The sequence below is a fragment of the Blennius ocellaris genome (genome assembly GCF_963422515.1).
Source record: "Blennius ocellaris genome assembly, chromosome: 11".
Lineage (NCBI taxonomy): Eukaryota > Metazoa > Chordata > Actinopteri > Blenniiformes > Blenniidae > Blennius > Blennius ocellaris.
In genome coordinates, this window is record NC_137660.1 from 27563558 (window position 1) to 27575661 (window position 12104).

Here is a 12104-nt window from a genome sequence, read left to right on the forward strand (position 1 = left end):
ACCCTTCAACACGGCCTGCCCACTTTTTCCTGCAACGTCACGTCTCCTCGCGCCCCTTTTGCGAGTCAACGGTGGAAACAGCGCCCCCGTGAGGACGACGCGCGACGAGGTTGTCTGAGGTGCGAGCAGGTGGGTGGATAAATAAATGAATGAATGAATGAATAAATAAATAAATGGAGGGGTGTGTGTGTGTGTGGGGGGGCGGAACTCAGTGTACCCAGACAGGGTGTGGGTACAGTGTGTCTGCGCCGCCAGGGCAGGAGGATTCATAGGAGAATACAATAATGACGTCATCGTTTAAACAACAAAAAGGCCTCATATCCTCTTGTGTAAAAAAATACTGACATATCAACCTTTACATTTCAAGATATTATTCATCCCGGAGAAGAGTATAAGTGATGAAAATGTATTTCTAACTGTTTAACTCGGTGGTCTGCAACTTCTTTGGCTCTTTTCTCGTGGCTCCATGAAGATTTCACTAAATAATACCTAAATATTCCTAAAAAAACCAATATGTTATCTCGTTTTTATTTTATTCATGCACGTGAAGAGTCTAATTGCTGTTAAATACAACACACGTGCACTGTTACACTTCATATGTGACCTTTCTCTATATTTAAGTTTAAGTTAAATTAAATTTCTAGTTGTGCAGATGGCAGCCATGCGGGGTCAAGGGTCATGTATAGGCACCCGCAGCTGTGGCCACTGTGGGGATTAAACTCGCAAGCTTCCAATACCATAATTCACTTCTAAGCAACAGTTATTATTTTTTCTTACATTTCACTGTATTTTGCTCCAGACGATTTCATTAAAATTTTGTGAAAACGTAGACATTCTGTTCCGCAGCAAAGAAAAAAAAATGTTAAAGTTTAAATCTAAAGGTTATTATAATACTATTTTACCGGTCTGTCACGGTCACGTGATACAAGAGACTGCATTTCTCGTGATTACCCACGAGATGGCGCACTATGACTCTAAAACGTTGCACTGTTTAACGTAAAATCAAATTATTATTTTTTTGCCCCCTGTAATTTTGCAATTCTATTTAAAATACTTAGTCCGAATAACCTCAACGTCACAAACGACATCAATTTAGATTTCATGAAATGCAGACATCTTTCCAGATTTTTCTATTTTAAATTGAAAATGACAACAAATCAAACATATTTGACTTATTTCATCAGTTGATTATTTAAACATATTTGTTCGGATGACAATTTGTGTTCAAGCTGCACGCGGAAGGCGCGCCCCCACGCTGCCAGCCTCGCACGCACGCGCTCTCTCTCTCTCGCTCTCTCTCTCTCTCTCTCTCTCTCTCGCTCTCTCTGTCACACACACACACACACACTCTCACACACACTCAGCATGTGTAGCGGGACTCACGGGGGGCGAGAGTCCGTGTAAAACGGCACAGACATCAGCCGCGGACGGAACCGAGCCGCCGCCTTCTTGTTTTGTTTTTGTTTATTTGTTTATTTTTTTTTGGGGGGGGGGGGTCGTTTTGTTTTCACATTTCCCTCTGAACTGGACGGAGAATGAGAATAGTGGATGTCGTTTCCCCTCGCAGGTACAGCGGAGCAGAAGTCACTTCTAAAGGTAAGAGACGACCGCTTTTTTTACTTCTGCTTCTTTATTTACTTTTTTTAATTTTTTTTTTATTTTTAAATCCAACGCGAAAGACGGGAGTTTCCTGTAATAGTAACTGTTCGTGTGCACGTGCGCGGCGTCGCCGCGGTCTCCTCCCGTCGTACACGCCTCAACGGAGAAATAAAAGATTTAAGAGGGTTTTTGAGAGGTTGCAGGAAGTGAGGTTGCTTCCTTTTACAAGGCCTGGAAGACTGAGTGCTTCTCTTTTTTTTTGGGGGGGGGGGGGGGGGGGGGTTGTGCAGTTAGATATTAATCAAACTTAAGGTTCCCCAATGATGCCAAACTAGAATATAAAAAGGTCTTCTATCAGAACAAGCACAGGAATTTTTTTTTTTTAAATGTAGGACCGAATTTTGGTACGTGAAAAATCATTCTGTGCTTTTTTTTAACATTAATAATCAGGGCTTTAATACGTAAAATGAAAAGTTTAAATAATATTACTTTGCGACGTGTGAAAGTTCTGAGAAAAACAAGGAAACCAAACAAAAAAACAAGTAAGATAATGGAAGAAAATCAACTGTTATACGACTGGAAGTAATATAAAAAATAATATATATATATATATATATATATATATATATATAGACTTTCTTTGAGAATGTCTGGGTGTTTTTTATAAAAAGATTTTTTTAATGTTATATCGGTCAAATCTTGATATTTTCCCTCCAGCTGCCGCGACGCCATCTTTTATATCCCAGAAACCCTTGCGGCGGCAGGTTTTCCCAAGATGACATCATTTGGGGAAACGAAAACACCGTTTGCTGGATGCAAATTCCCCGTTTGTTTGTTAAACAAATTGACGCTGGTGTGATGGATTTAAAAAAACAACAACTGCGGGTTGGAAATGAGTGTTGATGCTTCTTGTTCTGGTGTCTTGGTTTATTCTCTGTCTAGAAGTGGAAGTTTAATTTAAAGATTTTTTTTTCCTGGTAGTTTGTTTATGCGACATTTCAAGTGAAAAGGTGTTGTTTTTATGTTTTCGTTTCGGAAAAGTATCACATTTACACGACAACCTTTTGAAAACGACGTCCGTTTAAACTGGAAATAGCAAAAACACTGTAGTTTCCATGTTGGGCCACTAGTGGGCGACACACACACGTGAGCATGAAGCAATCCGCTATAAACATAAACCATTGTTGGAACGCGGACATTCTAGTGGACAGAAGAACAAGTTGGATTGTTATCACGGTGACCGTCAAAATAAAAGTCCCAGGAGAATATGGACTGGGAGTCGTGACACTGTGGAGGAAAACATTGTTCCGATTGTTTCTACTGAGCATGTGCAGAACGACGACTTTCTGCGGCCGTGGTGCGCAGCAGCAGCCTGAACGATTTCCGAAAGTTGCATTTCCCCTCATTTACAGGAAGTCGGAGCGTTTTTTTGTTTTTTTTTAAGTTGGATTTTTTTGTCATTCAGAGCACCGCGGCTATTAACAGACCCCCACAACGCAAAGACAGTTTTTAGTTTTTGCGTTTTCACTTGAAAATGGCCTGAGGTGAGAGGTCATTATGGGTAAAACACCCATAATGCAACAGCCATAGGAGACGGTTTTAGGACATTCCACTGTATTTTGCACCAGAAGGTTTCATTAAAACTGGTTTTATGTTGAGATCGAAGTCATTTTAAGTCGTAAAAGTGATTTTTCTCAGCATTTTCTCCCACATAAACTAAGCTTGGAGTCTGATTTCTGAAAACTCTTGTCCCCGTTTGCGTCTAAAAGGGGCAAAGTGGGGATTTGTATTTTTTTTTTCCTGGATTCTGATTGGCTATCACGGTGTTCGTGCTTCTCGTCACACTGCCCCCTGCAGGTGTGGCTGCTCATCGCAGCTCTGAACCAGGTGTACATGCCAGTCGGTGTCAATGGAGGTTTTTTATTGTGGTTTTTTTTAAACGGTGGCCTCAGACAGTGAAAAACCTCGTCGTCAATTAACCCCAAACACATATTTTTGGAATGTATTAAAAAAAAAAAAAAAAAAAATCCAGAGTACCCATAAAAAAAACTCAAAAAATGCCAACTCTGCACGCGCACTTTTGTTTTTTGCCTCCCTTCTCCAATACCTCTGAATTTTTGTGAAGTGTGATAATGAGCCATCCATTCCCATCAGTTATGTGGAGCAGAGACACAATGACCCCCCCCCCCCCCCCGCTCCCCCCCAGGACCAGGAAGCCCCTCTTCTCTTTGGAAAAGGCAGGATTTTTTCCCCCCTCCATGCTGCCTGCATGCAGAAGTAGGCCAGTTATACTGTAATGTCATGTCATGCCTTGCCTCTGGAAGGTCAGCCGGGCGTCTCGCCGGTGGAGGGTGGGGGGGTCGAGGGGGGGGTTTCAGACCGTCTGAGTGAAAGATCTCCTCCAGGGTCCAGCGCTCTTTCTTTGACACGCATCTGCTGGTCTTTTTTTTAAAAAAGAAAATGTATTCCTCATATGCTCCTTTTCTTTTTTTTGTTGCGTCACTACCCCCCCCCCCCCGCTGCTAGCATGAAGCAGGAATACGTTTATATAAGTTCGTCTTACATGTCACAAGCCTAAAGCTCGCCTCGGAGGGATTCTGTGTCGTATATGTTGTGACACGCAATGAGTGCAGCCACGTGTCATTTCTGCCTCTTTTAATGCGAATATCAGTTTGTTTTTTTTTATTTACAAATGTGAAGCTTGATTTCGAGAACAAAACTATCGACTGATAGCTCAATTTTTACCTTGAGTGGTAAAGTAGTGTCATAATAACCTATAGATTTTAAATCTTAGTGACGAAAATGTCTATATTATTGCAAAATCAAAGAATTTGGTACAATTTCAACATAAAGCCAATTTGAATGAAACCTTCAGGTGCAAAATTGCGACAAACTCACCCTGACATCGTAGCTTTGAGGCTCTTTTTATAGTTTTTATTAAAACAATGTTTACTTTTTCCTTGAAATGTTCACAATTTACTTGGCCGGCAGTTCACTTTACGAAACATTTGGAGGAATTTTAGCCTCGGATCAATGATCGTTGACGTGCGAGTCTGAACACGTGGCTTTGATTTCATGGATTAAAAAAAAAAAAAATGTATTTATTTATTTCATGGGTAATCTGAATGCGACGTCATCACATCGGACTCGGTCCACCGATGGCCCGTCTCCTCGCCCCCTCAATCGGCGGCATTCACGGCGTCCTCCTTGTGATAATATTATTTCAGCACCGCGGCGACAATGGGCCTTCTGTCCGCCTGAATGGCGGCTTTATCACGTCCGCCGACCGGAGCCAGTGTCACTAAAAACGAACCGGGATTGGGCTTCGGGGCCTCGGAGTCTTGTTGTTGCTCGTCTTCGTCACATGGGCGGAGTCTCAAGTTCAAGTTCAAAGGGTGTGCAAAAGAGTTCAGAAGGTGCGCCGTCAACATTTAAAAGACAATTCACGATAGGAAAACAAAAAAAACATCAAACGAACAAACAACCAGTGCCACATAAAATGTCAATTGTGCAAGAAAAGTCCCTGTAAAATAAAATCCAAGTGTCTCAATAAAACCAATCAAACGGTTAAAACTCCAATAAATAATAATAATAAGTCATCACTGCTTGTGGAGCGAAACTGTTTAAATGGCGAGCAGTGGAACAAAAAGATTTTTTTTGAATATTCCTCTTGGTTGCCAGGATGTTTCTGGACGAACACAAAGTTTCAGAACTGCAGCATTTTGCAATAACTTGTTACATTTTGCAACAGTTATTACAAAATGCAGGTGTGTAGAGCAGCGTTATGTTACAATGTAATACATTTGTAACTCATTATGTAATAATAGTGTATTTTGTCATAATCTGCGGAATTCTTTTAATAAACGTTGTTGCATTTTGTAATAACTTGCTACATTTTGTAATAACTTGTTATTGTTATTGCTGTAATAACTTGTCAGTGCCACAGAAAATTTCAATTGTTAAAATACTGTACAATAAAAGTCCCTGTAAAATAAAATCCAAGTGTCTTAATAAAACCAATCAAACAAACAATCGATCAAATCCTTTTAAAAAAAGTAAAGGTTAAAACTCCAATAAATAATAATAATAATAAGTCATCGCTGCTTGTGGGGAGAAACTGTTTAAATGGCGAGCAGTGGAACATGATATTTAAAATGTGATTTCTTTACACATAAAAAAAAAAATATGTGTTGAATATTCCTCTTGGTTGCCAGGATATTTCTGGATGAACACAAAGTTTCCAGAACTGCAGTTTATTTTCTGACATGTCTGTTCAAGAGTCGAGACTTTAAATGGCTGTAGAGTCGCATTTATAACGCCGCGTCATGTAATAATGGTACATTGTGTAATAATGTGAACATTTCAACTTATTATGTAATAATCTGCCGCATTTCCTAATAAAACTGTTGAACGCATTATGTAACAAACTTTGCCGCATTTTGCAGCAACTTGTTACATTTTGCAACAGTTATTACAAAATGCAGGTGTTCAGAGCAGCGTTATGTTATAATGTAATACATTTTTAACTCATTATGTAATAACAGTGCATTTTGTCATAATCTGCGGAATTCTTTTAATAAACGTTGCGTTTTGTAATAACTTGTTACATTTTGCAACAGTCATTACAAAATACAGATGTTCTACTTTTTTTTTAAAGAAACTTTAATAATTTGGTGCATTATGTAAGAAATCATCGAACTTGATGCCTTAATTAGAAAAGCCGTCGTACCATCAGAATAACATTAAGCTTTCCAGCTTAATTAGGATTTATTACAATAAATAAAAGACAATTGGGACGTTTTATTGCTCAGGCCGGAATCAAAAGTCACTGTTTTCATTACAATAGAGAATTTTCTCACAAGCCAGAAACAAACGCGACGTTAATTATTCATTACTGACACAACAAATTACACGTGCATCCTGCATTATGTTATGTAATTGTTCTAGACGACACAAAGCATAGAAAACAATGAGCTGATATCCTGATATAAATAAAACCGAACCATTTCCAGGCTAAGCAATAACAATGAAAATAATATATATATATATATATTTCTTATTTTCTATATACACGCAGAATTGATTAGACCATAGAAGCTTGGCTGTTCATGCACACGCAGCAGGAAGCAGGTAAACAATTCTGGTCAACACGTCCCTCAGACCGCGGTGCGTGTTGAATTGTTTACATGCTTCCTGTTGCATGTGTTGATGAATAAATAGTTTTTGCTACCGTTGAGTTGCATGCACAAAAAAATTGGCATTCCAAATCATGTTCCTTAACAAATAAAGCTCTTGTCAGTTTGAAGCGGTTTGGACTGTGAGAGTCTCTGTTGTGCCTCCTGACGCTCGTTCATTTGTCTATAAATTGCTGAAATCTATTTCCCACACGTTTCCATTTCGGAAAATCGAGGTAGTAAACCGTCACTCAAAACGCAGAGCCGCTCCGCCGCCGAGGACACGAACTATTATTCCTCCTCCTCCTCCATGGGATAATAGCTGAATAGTTTGTTTTTCAGCTAAATTGGGCGATTTGGGGAATTTCCCATCTCGTGATTAGCCGTCCTTTTTTTAGATGCCACTTTTTGAATCTGTTTTTTTTTTTTTTTTCTCCACACACTTAAACCCCCCTTCTGTTGTTGAATCGATGAAGCTCCAGTTTTCCTTTCGGTGAACCGACTGTGAAAACAAGCGGGAAGAATTAGTGAGCGAATTGTTAAAAAGGGCTTTCATGTCTTATGACTCGACTGGGTATCAACTACAATTTCGGCTTTGATGTCAGACAGAAGATAGAAGTGGGGAAACAACTCGCATGGCAGTCTTTTAGCTTCTTCTTCATATTTCTCCTTCATTTCTTCATTTCAATGTCATTTCCTTTGCAAGCCATTCAAAAACAACTGACTGAAATGGGGGACATTAAATTAAACCTTTTGCACACGGTGGTGAACATCGGATAATTAGTTGAAATCGTGAAAACCATTCATATTTTTTGTTTCATTTATTCATCAATACTCACCCACTTGTTTTCCTAACTTAATAACCTGGTCATCTTTTTCATCACATCAATGTGATTTGGAAAAAAAATCAAAACCAATTAATTTCAAGAAAAATTCACATTTGATCAGGAAACTAAAGCTCCGTTGACACAACATTTTCAAGTGGAAAACATCAAACCTTTCTTGTGTTTTGGGTGACCATTTTCACAACATTGATCGTAAAACCTTTATAAAAAAGACCCCCCCACACCTCCCCCCAATCAGTCTCTATGGAAACGGGTCAAAACACAACTCTTCTCCCATCCAGACGGCGGAAAGGCTGAAAATAGTTCTTCTGCACACGCTCAGTAGACAATAACAACAACGTTTGGTCGTCCGTCCATACGAATGCCTGTGTGCCTGCCATTAGTTTGCATTTCATTGCAAAAAAAACAAAAACAAAACAACAACAGCAGCACCCACTAGTGGCCCGGCATGAAAACTACATCATTTTTCAAAACGTCGATGCATTTCCACTTGAAACATTGCCGTGGAAACGAGGCACTGGTCTGTAAAGTCTGCTAAATGTTTCCCAGTGTTTTCGTGTCCGAAGGTATATATATATATTCTAAAGCGAAGTGTTTACAAGTTTTACTTTGGCGGGACCTCGGTAGTACTTCCCGCTTGTGTTATGGCTGCGTCTCTGCCAGGAACGGGGGGTCCAGTTATGAGAATGTGGGTTTTCCCAGCAGGGGTCCTGTGGGTTTGTGTTTGTGAACGCCGTTCCCTTGACATTCCTGACCTCCCCCAAACCATACCCCCCCACCCCACCTCCAACGCTTGAGGGTTTTGGGTGGTGGCGGGACGGCGGGAGGACAGACCGGGAAGGGACAGGATAGGACAGCCTTGTCCCTTTGGGACAGCGAGCTATTCTGAGCATTTTTTCCTGGATATCCCCCCCCCCCCCCCCGGGCCACACGATCCACGCGCTACTGCAAGTTTATTTTATATGGATTTTACTGTTTTTGCATGGAAAATGAGACGGACAGCAAAATCCCTTGTTATGGAGACTTTGAGGCTCCTTGGAAGTTTCTCTTCAGGTTGCCAGATCCAGTTTTCACTATGATTTACTTGCTTATGTCGTCTCAATGTGGTGGAAAAATTACATTTTCTCACAAAAAAAATGTGATTTCTGAATTTTTTTACATATTTTTCCAGTTGTCTCAGAACAAGCTTTGATTTTTTATTTTTTTTTTATTTCATCAAACTTAACAAGATTTACCTCCTGGAACCAGAGTGTCAGCTCTTCTTTTATTATTATATATAAAAAAAAAATATTCTGCAGTTGGAAATGAGATTTAAGCGACAAAAAACCCCTAAAATTTCTCACACGAAAAAAACCTAAAATTAATCTTAAGAAAACAAATAAAAAGATATATCACCCAAAATCTCAGATTTTCTTCCAAAAAATGTGATTTCTGAATTTTATTTTTTTTTTTTTTCCAGAAGTCTCAGAACAAGCTTTGATATTTAAGTTTTTTTAAATTTTATTTCATCAAACTTAACAAATGAAGTCCTTTTTACCTCCTGGAATCAGAGTGTCAGCTCTTCTTTTATTATTAAAAAATACATACATTTGTAATTCCGCAGTTGGAAATGAGATTTAAGCAACAGAGAAAAAACCCCTCAAATTTCTTATTTTTTAAAAATCTTCTCGCAAGAAAAAAAACTCGAATTAATCTTTAAAAAAAAAAAAAAATAGATATATCACCCACTTCAATCCAGCTAAGACAAGATTAAATCAGTGGCCTTTTCGTTCGGCGTTCTCGTGGGTTAGTCACTTCCATGAACAAGTCCTGAGAGGAAAAATAAAAACAAAAAAACCACTGGAGGAAAGCAGAAACAATTGTCCATTGTCCATACACCGTCACACCTGCCAGACATGTTTACCAGCATGGAGCTTTGACTTTTGGATCCGAAGTCTGTTTTTGAGTCCACGCTTTTAAATGACTACGCAATCACCGATGATGTATATAAATAGGCATTAAAGGGGCGCGGGTCATGTTTCCAGATGACAAACAAGATGTAACGGGAGCAAATTGTTACAAATTACATTGCATTAATCACTCGCTCTCTTTATAGGGACGTTTGCACTTGTTTTACGTTCACGGTTTAAATTGACAGTTGAGCCACTGAAACAAGTATCAAGGTTTTCTATTATTGGGACATTCTGAGTATGTTGTTGTTATTTATTTTTTTTTAAATTTCAATCAAAACCCGATCATCCTCACTTATAAATACAGTAGTGAGTTCTGCCGTCATTAGAAATGTGAAGTCTGATGTAGACTCAGGTTAAATCATTGACGGAACCCCCTAATTTCTCTTCCTTTTTAGTATTCAAACGAACGTCCCAAAATATTGTTTGAATGATATAAAGAAGTGGCCTTTAAATTTGGAAACGTCCTTTATTGTCTCTGAAATTAATTACCTAAATCTCCCAAAATGCATATTTTTTTAACATCAAATTGCTATGAATTTACATACGTATTTACATTATTTACAGTACACATTTATGTTTATAACTTATCGCGAAGTATGTAAAACTTGATAAAACTCAATGAGACTCGAACTCTGAAGATATCGACTTGAAATTCCACAAATATCATCAGAATGGCAAAAGGAATAAATCTGGTCCATACCATCATTGATATTAGTCATTAAATTTTTTTAATTGCCTATATTTTGAACCACCCTAATGCTGAGTGCCCCGGTTTCCTATTTTAATTACATACGTCATTGGTTTGTCAGTAAAACTATTTTGAGATGAAATTTAGTAAAATAGCTATTTACGACAAACTTGATTAAAGCCTCTGGCCCCCGTTTAACATGAAAACTTGGTACCATTTTTGCGTTTTCATTTCGGAAAGCTTTCGCATTTAACACTAATTAAAAAATTGTATTTTTAATTTTTATATCCATTGGTCGAGTTGACGCTGTTAGCCTATCTCAGGGGTCGGCAACCCCGCGGCTCTTTGGTCCCTCCACTAGCGGCTCCATGCCGGAGCGCGGTGGTATGGGAGGTAAGGCAACGGGTGGTATGGGAGGTAAGACAACGGGTGGTATGGGAGGTAGGACAAAGGGTGGTATGGGAGGTAAGGCAAAGCGCACCCAGAGCCAATTGCGTTGTGCAGTCCCGCGACAAAGAGTGGGGTAAAATGTAGGCGGAGCGATGTAACGTCATTACGCAATAACAATGGCGGAGCGCCGACAGTTCCAGGAGGTTCATTGCAGACTTGTTGAGAGTGACGGAACATTCTAGTGAATTACACAACAACTACAGGACATTAAAGACACACCATCACACTCATGGTTCTAACAATCCACATCTCACACATTTATCTTCCATTTTAATAACGTGTAGCGATAAAGGAGCTGAGAGCTGCAATGCATTATGGGAGTTTCTGTTTGTCGTGTTTTAAATGTAATTATTGGGGGTTATGTTAGGTTTGTAGTGTTGCTAATCATTGTGTTTTTGTTGCTTTGTTCATGTTTATTAGCTGTAAGTTCAAGGTTTTATGTGTCGTGTCCTCCTGGCGTGGTCTAACTGTGGGACTGTCAAAATAAAAGACTGATGTGCACGTCTGTTGTAAAGTAAAAGCTTTTTCTCTCGCGTGCTTCTTTGACATGACTCACCATAACATCACAGTGATTTTGTGAGTGACAATGTAGGCGTGTGTGTCTCTGGGTGTTGTTCTATCTACTTTACTTTGCCTGCACGGAACACGGGGAACAAAAACACCTTGTGCTCCTCGTCTCTCCCTTCCTTGCTTCCCTTGCTTTTTTTTTTTATAAAAGAATTTAATTTCAATTTTTTTTTCTTTTATTCTCTGCTTCCTTTCGGACACATGAACACACTGTGTGTCTGACAGCCATAATAGAGCCGGAGATCTGAAGCCATCTGGGACTCCAGACTACTTCATGTGGAAATTTAAGCCATGCGGCGGCTGGTTCGCCCCCCCCCCCCACCCCCACCCCCCCTTCCCCTCCACTGGAATGACAAACGATAAGCACTACCGCCAATGTAATGACGGGGGGGGGGGGATAATAATGTCCAGTACAGAGCATTCTTTCTGAGTGATTATTGTTCATTTGTCCCAATAATTACCGGATAAATCCTGCAAAGACAACATTATTCAGGCAAATGTATAAAATGACCAAGTGATGATTTGTGCAGGAATATTAATGTCCAGAGTCGAGAGTGATTGTTTGTGTTTTTTTGCACAAATTATATAAGAATATAGTGAACTTGTGGGAAAGTTTAGGAGTCATGAGTTGGGGAGTCTCATGTCACAGATCCTGAAATAAGATTTAATATCTTACTCTGTGTTTACTGAATATGACTTCATTTTATTCTGTTTGTACGCTTTTTGTTCATGCCTTTATTCACGTTCAGCGTGATTAAAAAACGGGTTTATAGCGCGAGTTAGCTGTAATCTGTTGGCTCATTGGCGATTGCTCACGTCTCCTCAAGGC

The 12104-nt window shown here is 39.4% G+C and overlaps 1 protein-coding gene across 1 annotated transcript in view; it reads left to right on the forward strand.

Annotated features, from left to right (window-relative positions):
* Positions 1 to 1591: 1591 nt before the first annotated feature.
* LOC308136606 (uncharacterized protein) overlaps positions 1592 to 12104 on the forward strand; it is a 36607-nt gene continuing 26094 nt past the window's right edge. The window contains exon 1 of the mRNA XM_080505024.1: positions 1592 to 1596. The gene's annotated coding sequence lies outside the window, so the exon portion shown is untranslated. The remainder of the gene's footprint in view (positions 1597 to 12104) is intronic.